The 12,400-nt window shown below is 39.2% G+C and overlaps 1 long non-coding RNA gene across 2 annotated transcripts in view; it reads left to right on the forward strand.

Moving 5' to 3' along the window:
- The first annotated feature begins 5,813 nt into the window (after positions 1 to 5,813).
- Positions 5,814 to 12,400, forward strand: part of LOC121820141 (uncharacterized) — a 28,212-nt gene continuing 21,625 nt past the window's right edge. For both annotated transcript variants that reach the window (XR_006060563.2, XR_009601502.1), the window contains exons 1-2: positions 5,814 to 5,885; positions 12,225 to 12,283. This is a non-coding gene — a long non-coding RNA (uncharacterized LOC121820141). The remainder of the gene's footprint in view (positions 5,886 to 12,224; positions 12,284 to 12,400) is intronic.

Consider the following 12,400-nt stretch of genomic DNA (forward strand, 5'->3'; position numbering starts at 1 on the left):
GCAAAGGCCCTGTGGCTAGAGGGTGGTTCACTGAAATGAAGGTTAGTGTTGCTGAAGTGCAGACAAGTTTGGAAGCTGTTAGATGAGATTGATGTGAATTAAGACCAGGTCATGAATGATTTATAGGCAGTGTTAGGCATCTTGGCTTTATTCTGAGGGCTGTTGAAGGCATTGAAGGAGGTGGGGTGATCAAGGTTTATGTTTTGGAAAATCTTTCTATACTGTGAGGAGAGAACAGATCGGGGAGGCAAGAAGGAGGTACAGTAGACCACCCCCATTGATGGGGACTACATTCCAAGACCCCCAGTGGATGCCTGAAATCTAAGATTGTACTGAGCCCTATATATGCTAAGGTTTTTCCTATACATACATACCTACGATAAAGATTAGTTTATAAATTAGGCACAATAAGAGATTATCCATAAGTTCATTTTCTATGTTTGTGAGTCTATTTCTGTTTTGTAAATAAGCTCATTTGTCTCATTTTTCTAGATTCCACATGTAAGTGATATCATAGGATATTTGTCTGACTGACTTTACTTAGTATGATAATCTCTAGGTCCATTCATGTTGCTTCAAATGACATTATTTCATTCCTTTTTATGACTGAGTAATATTCCCCTATATATATATGTGTGTGTGTGTGTGTGTGTGTGTGTGTGTGTGTGTATGTTTGTGTATGTGTAATCTCACATCCGTTTTATTCATTCATCTGTTGATGGACACTTACAATGCTTTCATGGCCTAACTATTGAAAATAATGCTGCTATGAACATTGGGATACATGTGTCTCTTTGAATTATGGTTTTCTCTGGGTATATGTCCATGAGTGGGATTGGCAGGTCACTTGGTAGTTCTATTTGTAGTTTTTTAAGGAACATCCATACTGTTCTCCATTGTGGCTGCACCAGTTTACATTCCCATCAATTATGTGGGAGAATTCCCTTTTCTCCACACTCTCTACAGCATTTATTGTTTGCAAACTTTTGGGTTTGTTGATTTTTGGATGATAGCCCTTCTGACCTTTTAACTTGGGCATTTTTCTTAGCCATTCTTAATCCTCTACTGAATATAAAGAGTAAGCTTTGTAATTACTCTTTTTGTATATAAATCACAGCTGTCCAGTTTATTTGTGGTATTTACACTTCATGGGTGGAATAATAGGAAAACATTAGAAAAAGTGTCTAAAAGGTCTTCTTGAAACATAATAATAAAATAAAGTTTAATAAAAGTGGTTTAGATTATGGTGATGAAAGTAGAAATGCAGAAATACAGAAAATTGGGGGATGGGGAATCTCTAGGATCCAGTGATAAATGGGATTTGAAGAGGGAGCAAGGGGAAGGTCTAGTTTACACAACATAGGTGATTCAGCTCGCCACTTGATTGGGAAGCACTGGAGGAACCCCAGGAATTTGCCATCTAGTTGTTTATTTTGTGGAGTCTATTAGTGTATATGTTTGTGGGCATACATTTAATGAAAAGTTCTGGATATATTGACTTTCAGTGGTAGATGGACTAATGGTCTTCTCAAAATTTCCACATTCAAACCTCTGGAACCTGTGAATAAATGATGTTACATGGCAAAGAGGAATTAAAGTTATAGGTGGAATTAAGGTTGTTAATTAGCTGACCTTAAGATATTAATGGTAGGGACTTCCCTAGTGGTCCAGTGGTTACACCTCTGTGCTTCCTCTTCAGGGGACATGGGTTCAGTTCCTGGCTGGGGATCTAAGATCTCACGTGCTGTGCAGCATAGCATAGACAGATAACAAAAAGAAAACAAACAAAACCAAAAAGATATCAGTGATAATCCCCAGAAAAACCACTAAGAAAACTCAGAAATATATACTAAGAGATAAATACCACAAGGAGATTTTAATACTACACTGCTGCTAAATCACTTCAGTCATGTCCAACTCTGTGTGACCCCATAGATGGCAGCCCACCAGGCTCCACCGTCCCTGGGATTCTCCAGGCAAGAACACTGGAGTGGGTTGCCATTTTCTTCTCCAATGCATGAAAGTGAAAAGTGAAAGGGAAGTCGTTCAGTCGTGTCCGACTCTTCGAGACCCCATGGACTGAAGCCCACCAGCCTCCTCCATCCATGGGATTTTCCAGGCAAGAGTACTGGAGTGGGGTGCCATTGCCTTCTCCTACACTAGCAAATATCTATTTGGCACAAAAGAAGGCAGTAATGGAGGAACTGAGAAATGCCAAAGACATAAGACATATAGAAAACAAATAGCAAAAGAGAAAGATTTTATTATGCATAGAGTATTAGACACTATAGATAATAAATTCTATATTAGCAATAATTGCATTATGTAAATTAATTTAAAACTTTCATTTAATTTAAAGGGAGAGATTGGCAGATAAATTTTTAAAAGACATAAACCAACAATATGCTGCCTAAAGAGACTCCCTTTAGATCCAGATATTAAATAGGTTGAAAATAAAAGGGTGGACAAGAGATAACTGCAACTCGGTAATCAACTGAGACTAAAACTAGACAAAACAGACTCAAAGACAAAAAGTAATACTAGAGACAAAGATGGATATCTTATAGTGATAAGAGGTCAATCTTCCAGGAAGATATCATAAATGCAAACATACATGTACCTCACAGAGACTCAATATATATGAAGCAAAAGCTGACAAAGTTAAACAGGGAAATAGTCAGCACAGAAATATTTTAATTTAATACTTTAATAACACTTTGATAATAAGACTTTAATGTCCTACTTGCCATAATGAATAGTTGAGTAGATGGAAGGTGAGCAAGGAAATAGATTTGAACAACACTATCAACCAATTAGATCTAATAGACATCTGTAGAGCACTCCACGCAAAAACAACATAATGTACATTCTTCTCAAGTACTCATGAAATGTTCACCAGGATAAACCATATGTTAAGCCATTAAGTCTCAATAAATTTAAAAGGATTGAAGTCGTATAAAATATGTCCTTTCAACCACAATAGAAGGAAATAAAAAACAAAAGGAAATTTTGAAAATTCACACATATGGGAGAATTAAACAACCCACATCTAAAGAACCAATGATACCAAGAAGAAACCACAAGGGAAATTAGAAAATGCTTTGATATGAATGAAAGTGAAAACGCAGCACACCAAAACTATGGGATACAAAAGTAGTGAATCCTTTGTATCCCTGTTACACTAAGGAAATTTATAGCTTGAAGTATCTACATTTAGAAAAGAAGGAATATCTCAAATCAATAACCTAAACTTCTGCTTTAGGATATAACAGAACAAAATAAAAAGAGAAAATTAAACCCAAACCAATTAGAAGGGTGGAAGTAATAAAGATTAAAGGTGAAATCATCAAAATAGAGAGTAGAAAAATAATACAGGAAATGAAACAGACCATAAATTGGTTCTCTGAAGAGATCAACAAAATTGACAAAATTTTAGGTAGATTAAATATGGTAAAAAGACAGAAGATTCAGTTACTAATAGGGGGAATGAAAAAAGGGATTATTATTACCAACCTTATAGAAATAAAAAGGCTTATAATGAAATAGTATAAATAATAATGCTATAAATTAGATCATCTAGATAAAATGGACATATTTCATTATGTGAAGTGAAGACATAAATTACCAACACTGACTCAATCAGAAATAGAAAATATATATGATTTGTAACAAGGCGATTGTATCAGTAAACCTTTCATCAGAGAAAAGCCCGGGACCGGATAGCTTCACCTGTGAATTCTACCAAGTATTTAACAATAATTAGCACCAATCCTGGAGAGGCAATGGCACCCACTCCAGTACTCTTGCCTGGAAAGTCCCATGGATGGAGAAGCCTGGTGGGCTGCAGTCCATGGGGTCTCTGAGAGTTGGACACGACTCAGTGACTTCACTCACTTTTCACTTTCATGCATTGGAGAAGGAAATGGCAACCCACTCCAGTGTTCTTGCCTGGAGAATCCTAGGGTTGGGGGAGCCTGGTGCGCTGCCGTCTATGGGGTCGCACAGAGTCGGACATGACTGAAGCGACTTAGCAGCAGCAGCAGCAGCAGCAGCAGCAGCAGCAGCAGCAGCAGCACCAATCCATTACAAACTCTTCCCAAAAATAAAAGAGAAAGGTCATTTATAAGGCCTCATTCTATAAGGCCAATATTACCTTGATACCAAAGCCAAATAAGAACATTGTAAGAAAATTACAGACCAATATCTCTTATGAATATTCAATAAAATACTACTAGTAAACCAAGTCAACAATATATAAAAAGGAATATATACCATGACTAAGGGGATTTATTTTAGGAATCCAAAGTTATTTCAGTATATAAAAATGAATCAATGAAATATACATAGAAGGAAAAAACCTCCCACGATCATTTCAACAGAAGCAAAAAGAAAGAAAAAAAAAAAAGAAAAACCCAAAAGCATTTAACCAAAATATTTTTCATGACAAAAATACAAAACAAACTAGGGGCAGAAAGGAATTTCCTCCAACTAGGAAAGGGCATCTGTGAATAAGCTACAGCTAATATTATCGTTCATGGTAAAAGACTGATACACGCTACCACATGGATGAACTAAGTGAAAGAAGCCAGAATCAAAAAAGCCATATATTGTATGCTTTCATTTATATGAAATATTCATAACAGGCAAATCCATAGATTAGCTACTACTAGTCCAGAGTAAATTAGTGGTGTTCAGTGCTGCGGAAGGGAGAAATAAAGAGTCTCTGCTAAGAGCAGTAGGACATGTTTTTGGGGTGATGGAGAAATTTTGGAATTAGGGGTAATACTTATACAACTTTGTAAATATACTAACCACCACTGACTTTTCTATTTTAAAATAGTGAATTCAATGATATAGAATTACATCTCAATTTTTTTAATAAGTGAAGAAGGAGGCAGAAGAGAGTCAGAGAAAGCTGCGGTGTTGCTGGCTTTGCAGATGGAGAGGGGACCGTGACCCAAGGAATACAGGTGGTAGACTCTGGAAGCTGGAAAAGGCAGGGAAACAGATTTCCTTGCGGGGCTTCCATAAAGAAAATTAGCCCTACCTTCCCCTTGATTTAAGACATGTGTGTGAGCTCGGTTGTGTCTGTCTCTTTATGACCCTATGGACTGTAGCCACCAGGCTTCTCTGTCCGTGGGATTTTCCAGGCAAGAATACTGGAGCGGGTTGTCATTTCCTCCTCCAGAGTTTAGCCTGTATCAAACTAACCTTTGTCCTCTGTCGATGGGCATTTACGTTGCTTCCATGTCCTTGTGAAATTGTGCACAGTGATATAATGAACGTTGGGCTGCGTGTATCTTTTCAAATTAGAGTTTTTTTCAGATCTATGCCCAGCAGGGGGATTTCAGGATCATATGGCAATTCTACTTTTAGTTTTTTAAGGAACCTCCATACTGTTTTCCATACTGGCTGCACCAGTGTGTATTCCACCAACACTGTAGGAGTACTTCTTTTTATCTACACCCTTTCCAGCACCTGTTATTTGTAGACTTTTTAATGATGACCGTTATGACGTTGTGAGGCAATAGCTCACTGTAATTTTGATTAGCATCCAAAGAAGTCATTTTTAGATATTTAAAACTTTTTATTGTTTAAAATGTTTAAGAACTCATTCTGATTTTATTCTGATGGGAAATGCTGATGGAGGGAGTGAGGAAATGGTGAAGAAAAATGTAAGGAAGAATAGGCATCTCTAAGAATTCTGAGCAAGAAGGAAGAGGAGAGGTTCTTCACGCAGTGGAAGGATTGCTCTTACACCGAGAAGGGGCGGGTCTTTTACTATATCAGACTGGAGCGAAAGGGAAGAGGGTGGGTTACCACATTTGGCTTCAGGAGAATGAGGAAGTTGCTGCGGGCTTCTGTGTTTTCTCCTCTCCTGTGAGGTAGGAGTCAAGGTCACACAGAGGGTGGGGGAGGTGCCAGGAGCACAAGTGAGCCTAGTGACTGCGGCCGTGGCAGCACTGAGCCAGGAGCCTAAGGAGAGTGGAGAAGGCTGGCCCGCTCCCTGGAGAGCAGGAGACGCTGACTGGAGGGATACGGGGGGATTCTTGTCAGTTTCAAGGGCCTATTTAAGGTTTTATCTCATTTGCTACTATGGTCTTAGGTTGACTGTAAATTATTGCATGTGTCTTAAACTTCTCGTTACGCTCAGTTGTACTGTAAAATTCTTCTGACTTCTCAATGTCTAGGACAGTGTTGAGAAAGCATTTAGGAAATATTTTTGGACTGATTAACTAGAATGCTCAATTACTCAGACTATCTCAGTTCCCAACATTTCTGGACAAAGGAAGTTTATTATAACTAGGTTGTAAAAGGCAACTGTAATAATTTGTATTTCTCTCCCCAATCCTGATTTTAGTAGAAGTTTTCCATTTAAAAAAAAAAAAAGCAAAAACAAAACAAAACCAAGTTATAGAGTATCTGGTTATCTTTTTTTCTAGTGTTTACAATATTTATATTGTATTTTTCACTTTTTCATTTTTATTTGGTTGTTCTACCTTTAGGCAGACACAGACATGGAATAAAGAAAGGCCAAATTTTGACCTAATGGCATAGCATGGGAATTGTACATACATTTTCATCCTCTTCCTGCATTTAGAGTATCTGTTTTCAAGTTTAACAGGAAAACAATAACAAAAAGACCTTCTCCTCCCACAAACGTTAAAAAAAAAAAAAGCTTCAACCCTCTCTTTTATGGTGAGGATAATAAAGACCACCTGGCCATTTAATTTTATACATCTATTACCAATGGAGTAAATATTCAAACTGGAGTGTGGAACAGTGAGAAACTGTGGTCCTTTCAGGGGAAGTAGCTGGTGAAATAAAACAGGAGGGATGACTCTGCTCAGAGATAAGGAGGCTCCTGCCAAATTCCTTCCCTGCCTGCTACAGTCCACAAATATGCGTGTGGCTGCAGTTGAACGTCTCTGAGTCCTTGCTGCATTCCAGAGGCTGATAAAAAATGTGACCATTTAGCTACAAATGTAACTCTCCGAGTACTCGAAGCATAGCAAGCAGCAGAGAGTTTCAAGGAAGTCACCCAGCAACAATCAGAAAGTGGAAAACAAAGCAACCCAGTCAACAAAACATAATCTAGACAGATTAAGGAAAGAAGGAAACACCCAGGGAGGAGTGGAGATGTTCTGTGTCGGATTCAAGTCAGCAGTGTCACAAGACTTGTACTTGCCCACTCATATTTAGTGGATGCCTGCTGTGTGCTAGCGGAGAAGGCAATGGCACCCCACTCCAGTACTCTTGCCTCGAAAATCCCATGGATGGAGGAGGCTGGTGGGCTGCAGTCCATGGGGTCACAAAGAATGGACACGACTAAGCGACTTCACTTTCACTTTTCACTTTCATGCATTGGAGAAGGAAATGGCAACCCACTCCAGTGTTCTCGCCTGGAGGATCCCAGGGATGGGGGAGCCTGGTGGGCTGCCATTTATGGGGTCACACAGAGTCACACACCAGTGAAGCGACTTAGCAGCAGCAGCAGCGGCTGTGTGCCAGTACTTCACCCGAATTATTGCCAGTTATCCAACTCTCAGGTTGAATAAGCAACAGTCCCTGTCTTCAATAAAATAATGATAATATATATTTAATCCCCCAGCAGTATTGTGTGATAAATGCTAATATAAACCATCATCAAAGGATCATGGCGACACAGAGGGTTGAGGGGCATGGGGCTGTGTTTAATCTGAGATGTTTGGGGTCACTCCAGTGGATCTACTCATTTGGCAGTTGGATGTACAGACCAGAGGTTAGATCAGATGTATAGGTGGTGGAGGAAGTCAGGGGTTTGGAGAAAGCCTTGGAGAAACTCATGAAAGTGAGTGAAGCGCTCTGTGGAGCTTCACACTCTATGGAGCATTGACAATTAAAAAGGGCAGAGTAGATGGAAGCGGGTAGAAGTGAACGAGGAAAGAGAAGCCATGGGCAGGGAGGGAACAGAAATCATCAAGAAGTGTCCAGTGCATCTGGGTACTCAAAGTCCATACTGAGTTGACATTCATCAAAACAGCTTAGAGCAGTGCCTGAAGGAAGCCACACTTCCAGCCTTGAGAAGTCACTGAGGTTGAGGAAGGAGGGAGAGCAAACGCAAATATTGTCCTGGTATTGTAAAGAAAAATGCAGCAACCTTTGCGATGGCGTGGTGCCCTCTGACACACACTCGCTAGCAGCTATTTGAGTAATCATTCTAGGCTCTATTTCAAGACTTTGCCCTAATTAATAAGATCTGTGATCAAACCCTGAGAAGCCAGGAAGGAGGGCAAGTGAACTGACACTTTCTAGCAGCTATCAGGTGCAAAGACTTTTCTATCCATGATTTCATTTAATTCCCACAACACATCTTTTAATAGAGTTATCCTTCGTGGTTTAAGAACTGAAGTAATAACAGAAGTGAGGTGTAAGTTAAGTAGGAATTTTACTAACCTCAACTGTTATTATCTTGCTTTGATTTTGTAGATTCAGGAAGACCTTTCATTGCTCTTGCTGTGGTCTTCCAGGTTTTGAAAAGCACTGGGCCACTAACTGTGATTTACCTGACCACTGCTTTTAGATCTGTCTTTCCTTCTGGGGGGCTTCCCAGGTGGTCCTAGTGGTAAAGAATCTGCTTGCCAATGCAGGAAATGTAAGAGATACAGGTTCGATCCCTGGGTTGGGAAGATCCCCTGGAGTAGGAAACGGCAACCCACTCCAGTTTCTTGCCTGGAGAATCCCATGGACAGAGGAGCCTGGTAGGCTACAGTCCATGGGATCGCAAAGAGTCGGACACGACTGAAGCAACTTAGCATGCATGCGCTCCTCTGCAAGCTGTATTCTGGGATCACTGCCCATGTCAGAGTGACCAGCTGTCCTAGCTCACCTCTCATCACTTAGCTGATCACTCTTCTGCCCACCTCAGCGGACCCCCAAACCATCGTTTCTTTCAACCTCTATTTCCACCCCCCCTTTTTTTTTGTCATAAACTGAAAAGCTCATGTTGCATTGAGAAGCTGTGTTCAATCCTCTGTTGATTTTCTTCCAACTGGAAAAATGTACTCTGAACAGCTAGTTGAAATCATTCACCTGATCATATTTCCATGTCATTTCAGGTTGGACCAAGTGAAACTGCCACTTTGGAAGGTCAGAAAAATTAAATGCCAAAAGTTCCATGTAGATTTATGGTGATTAACTTGTGCCTCATGGAGGAGATGTTAGGGATATTGACTCTTGGTGCTTTAATTTAATATTTATACAATTTTGTGTATTTTAGTTCTATTTTAAATTTTATGTTATTTACATAGTTGGAAGGTCAATCTGCTATTTTAATGTCTAGGAGACCAGGTCCTCAAAATGGTATAGATTAACTAAGGAAGCCATTTAAAGTTTTTTTATCATTTAGCGGGGGACATATCTAAGAAGCTGAGATTTTATGGCACGGTTTTAAAAACAAGAAACTATCATGTATTGTGAACAGCCCTAGGCACTTTAATCAGACCTCTGTGTTGCTGAATAATATACTTTATACGGACTCAAATCTGGAGCTAAACTTTAACTCGTTTTCAATTTCTGAAATAACATGTGAACAAAACCCATATTTACTTTAAATATCAAGCTGTGTATTCATGTTGACAAAAAATATTACTATTAAATCACATAGACTAAATGCCTACTTTTTATTTGGTTTGAGTTCATTTAAATATATCCTTGTTTCCTAGAGGCTTAGACTTTTAGATCAGATACCCTGTTCTATGTTACACACTCTAAAATCTAGCTATTAGATTTAAACTATTCTCCAGACACTAACAGAGTGCTACCACTATCTTCATATAGCTCTGGAACAAAAGAACCTCAAACTGAGAGGTCAAATTAAAATTCCATTTCTTTATTTTTGAAGAAACTATAAAATAGCTTCCATGCAATAGTTAATATAAATATTAGTTACACTTTAAAAAAAAATGACTTTAACATCAGTCCATTTTCCTAACTATAATCTGTGGTTTCAGTAGAAATATATCTAATTCACTTCCAACTGACAATCCTTTTGATTTTTAGGGAAAACTATGAGATCCTTTCTAAGGTCAATTTCATTGTATCATTTTGATGTACAGTGTGATTTGGGAGGAACAAACAATATCCTTCTATTCTCAAGTTTTCAGTCATAAGGTCCACTTTGCCATGTGATAATAATGATTGTTGTACTAAAAATAAAAAATCCTAAGTTTGGTTTGTGATGTTTGAAAATGGATGTATATCTAACATCAAACAATAATAAAATAATTTGTGTAATAGTTGATTCCTGTACTCCCTAATGCCTTTATTTGGGAAAAAATGATAAGGAATCTAGAAGGAAAGAAATGAAAGGACTGGAGAAAAAAAAGCTGCCCTCAAATCTAACACAGAAGTATTTAAGAAATGTTCTTATTAAGACTTGCAGAGAATAAAACAAACGAGAAAAAGGACTAAATAATTGGCCGTGAAAGTGATAATTTGTTAAAAAAAAAAAATAGGACACATCTCCAGCAGAAGAAGGAAATGGTTGCATATGGGCTAATGGTTTTGTAGGAAAACTTATGAGTATTTTAAGGGCAGGGCTGCGAAAGTGTGTGTGTCCCGTTTTAGTCTAGAAAGCCTGAGGGGTTCTAAACTGTCAGAGAATATGATCTAAATGGTTTGGAAATGGAGTTTTGTACTAGAATTTAAAATCCTTAGTAAATTGGCAGAGTAGAGGCCTTTGTGGTGAGCACTGTTAGTTAAACCATGTCATGGAGCAAACATGATGAGGTGAAAGAGAAGAGATTTCAAGGGCACAAGAGGAAAAATAGGGAGGGCTTGTCAAGGCTATGGTTTTTCCTGTGGTCATGTATGGATGTGAGAGTTGGACTGCGAAGAAGGCTGAGCGCCAAAGAATTGATGCTTTTGAACTGTGGTGTTGGAGAAGACTCTTGAGAGTCCCTTGGACTAAAAGGAGATCCAACCAGTCCATTCTGAAGGAGATCAGCCCTGGGATTTCTTTGGAAGGAATGATGCTAAAACTGAAACTCCAGTACTTTGGCCACCTCATGCAAAGAGTTGACTCATTGGAAAATACTTTGATGCTGGGAAGGATTGGGGGCAGGAGGAGAAGGGGACGACCCAGGATGAGATGGCTGGATGGCATCACTGACTCGATGGACGTGAGTCTGAGTGAACTCCGGAAGTTGGTGATGGACAGGGAGGCCTGGCGTGCTGTGATTCATGGGGTCGAAAAGAGTTGGACACGACTGAGGGACTGAACTGAACTGAGCCGAACTGAGCCCTGGCTTACACACCTGTGACCTTGTCATAGCATGGTCCAATCAGAGAGGTTTAGACCTGGAAGGGGCCTTGAAAACCTCTGCTTCTATTGTCTCATTTTCAGATGACAAAACTGAGCCTCAGAGAAAAGCTATGTTTGTGGCAGAAGTGGGATTTGAATTCGGAAACCTTGTTCTTGTTTTTGGGAAAAATTGTATATTATTTAACATCATTTTGTATGTTCTCATTAGTTATTGCTAAGGCATCGTTGTAATACAAGTGATGCTGTAAATGCACATTAGTGCATACAAATGAGCAGCAGCATTACTGTTTTTATTGAACATCTGGCAAGGAAAGTCTGGAATCCCTCCTAAGTGAATAATGAAAGGCCCAGATTCTAGATCAGACCTCTAAACTGGCTTGGATCCTCATCCAGAACCTGGACTTTTTCTTTGTGAGAAGTTCCTGCTTCCTCTCAATCTCTAACCTGTTGGCTTCATCTTTCTGAGAAGCCGTTGAATTACTGCAGGAATGTAACACGATATCTACACTGAGTGTGTCTGTTAAGCTAATAAATAGTATTAATTAATAGTCATTACACTATATATCGTGTACTCTGCCTGTACCACATACACTGGTGTGGTATTCAGACACTCAGTCGTGTCCGACTCTGCTGTTTGTTGAGCATACATCATCTCATTGAATTCTCACAGAAATGCTTTGAGGTGAATTCAGTAATCACCCTTGGTGGCTCAGATGATAAAGAATCTGCCTGCAATGCAGGAGACCCTGGTTCGATCCTTGGGTTAGGAAGATCCCTGGAGATGGGAATGGCTACCCACTCCAGTATTCTTGCCTGGAGAATTCCATGGACAGAGGAGCCTGGCGAGCTATATAGTCCATGGGGTTGCAAAGAGTCAGACAAGACTGAGTGACTAACACTTTCACTTTCCATTTTGCAGGTGAGGAAACTCAGCCTCAGAGAGGGGAAGAAATATGCTAAAGATCACAAAGCTATCAAGTGGGTAAATGTATTCAAATCTGGGTAATTTAATCTCAAAGGTTATATATGCCTTAACCATAACATAAGTATGTCTGTTACATATGCGTAATTATTGAATATTTTTTAAAAACAAAT

This window comes from Ovis aries, chromosome 8, assembly GCF_016772045.2.
Source record: "Ovis aries strain OAR_USU_Benz2616 breed Rambouillet chromosome 8, ARS-UI_Ramb_v3.0, whole genome shotgun sequence".
Taxonomy (NCBI): Eukaryota; Metazoa; Chordata; class Mammalia; order Artiodactyla; family Bovidae; genus Ovis; species Ovis aries.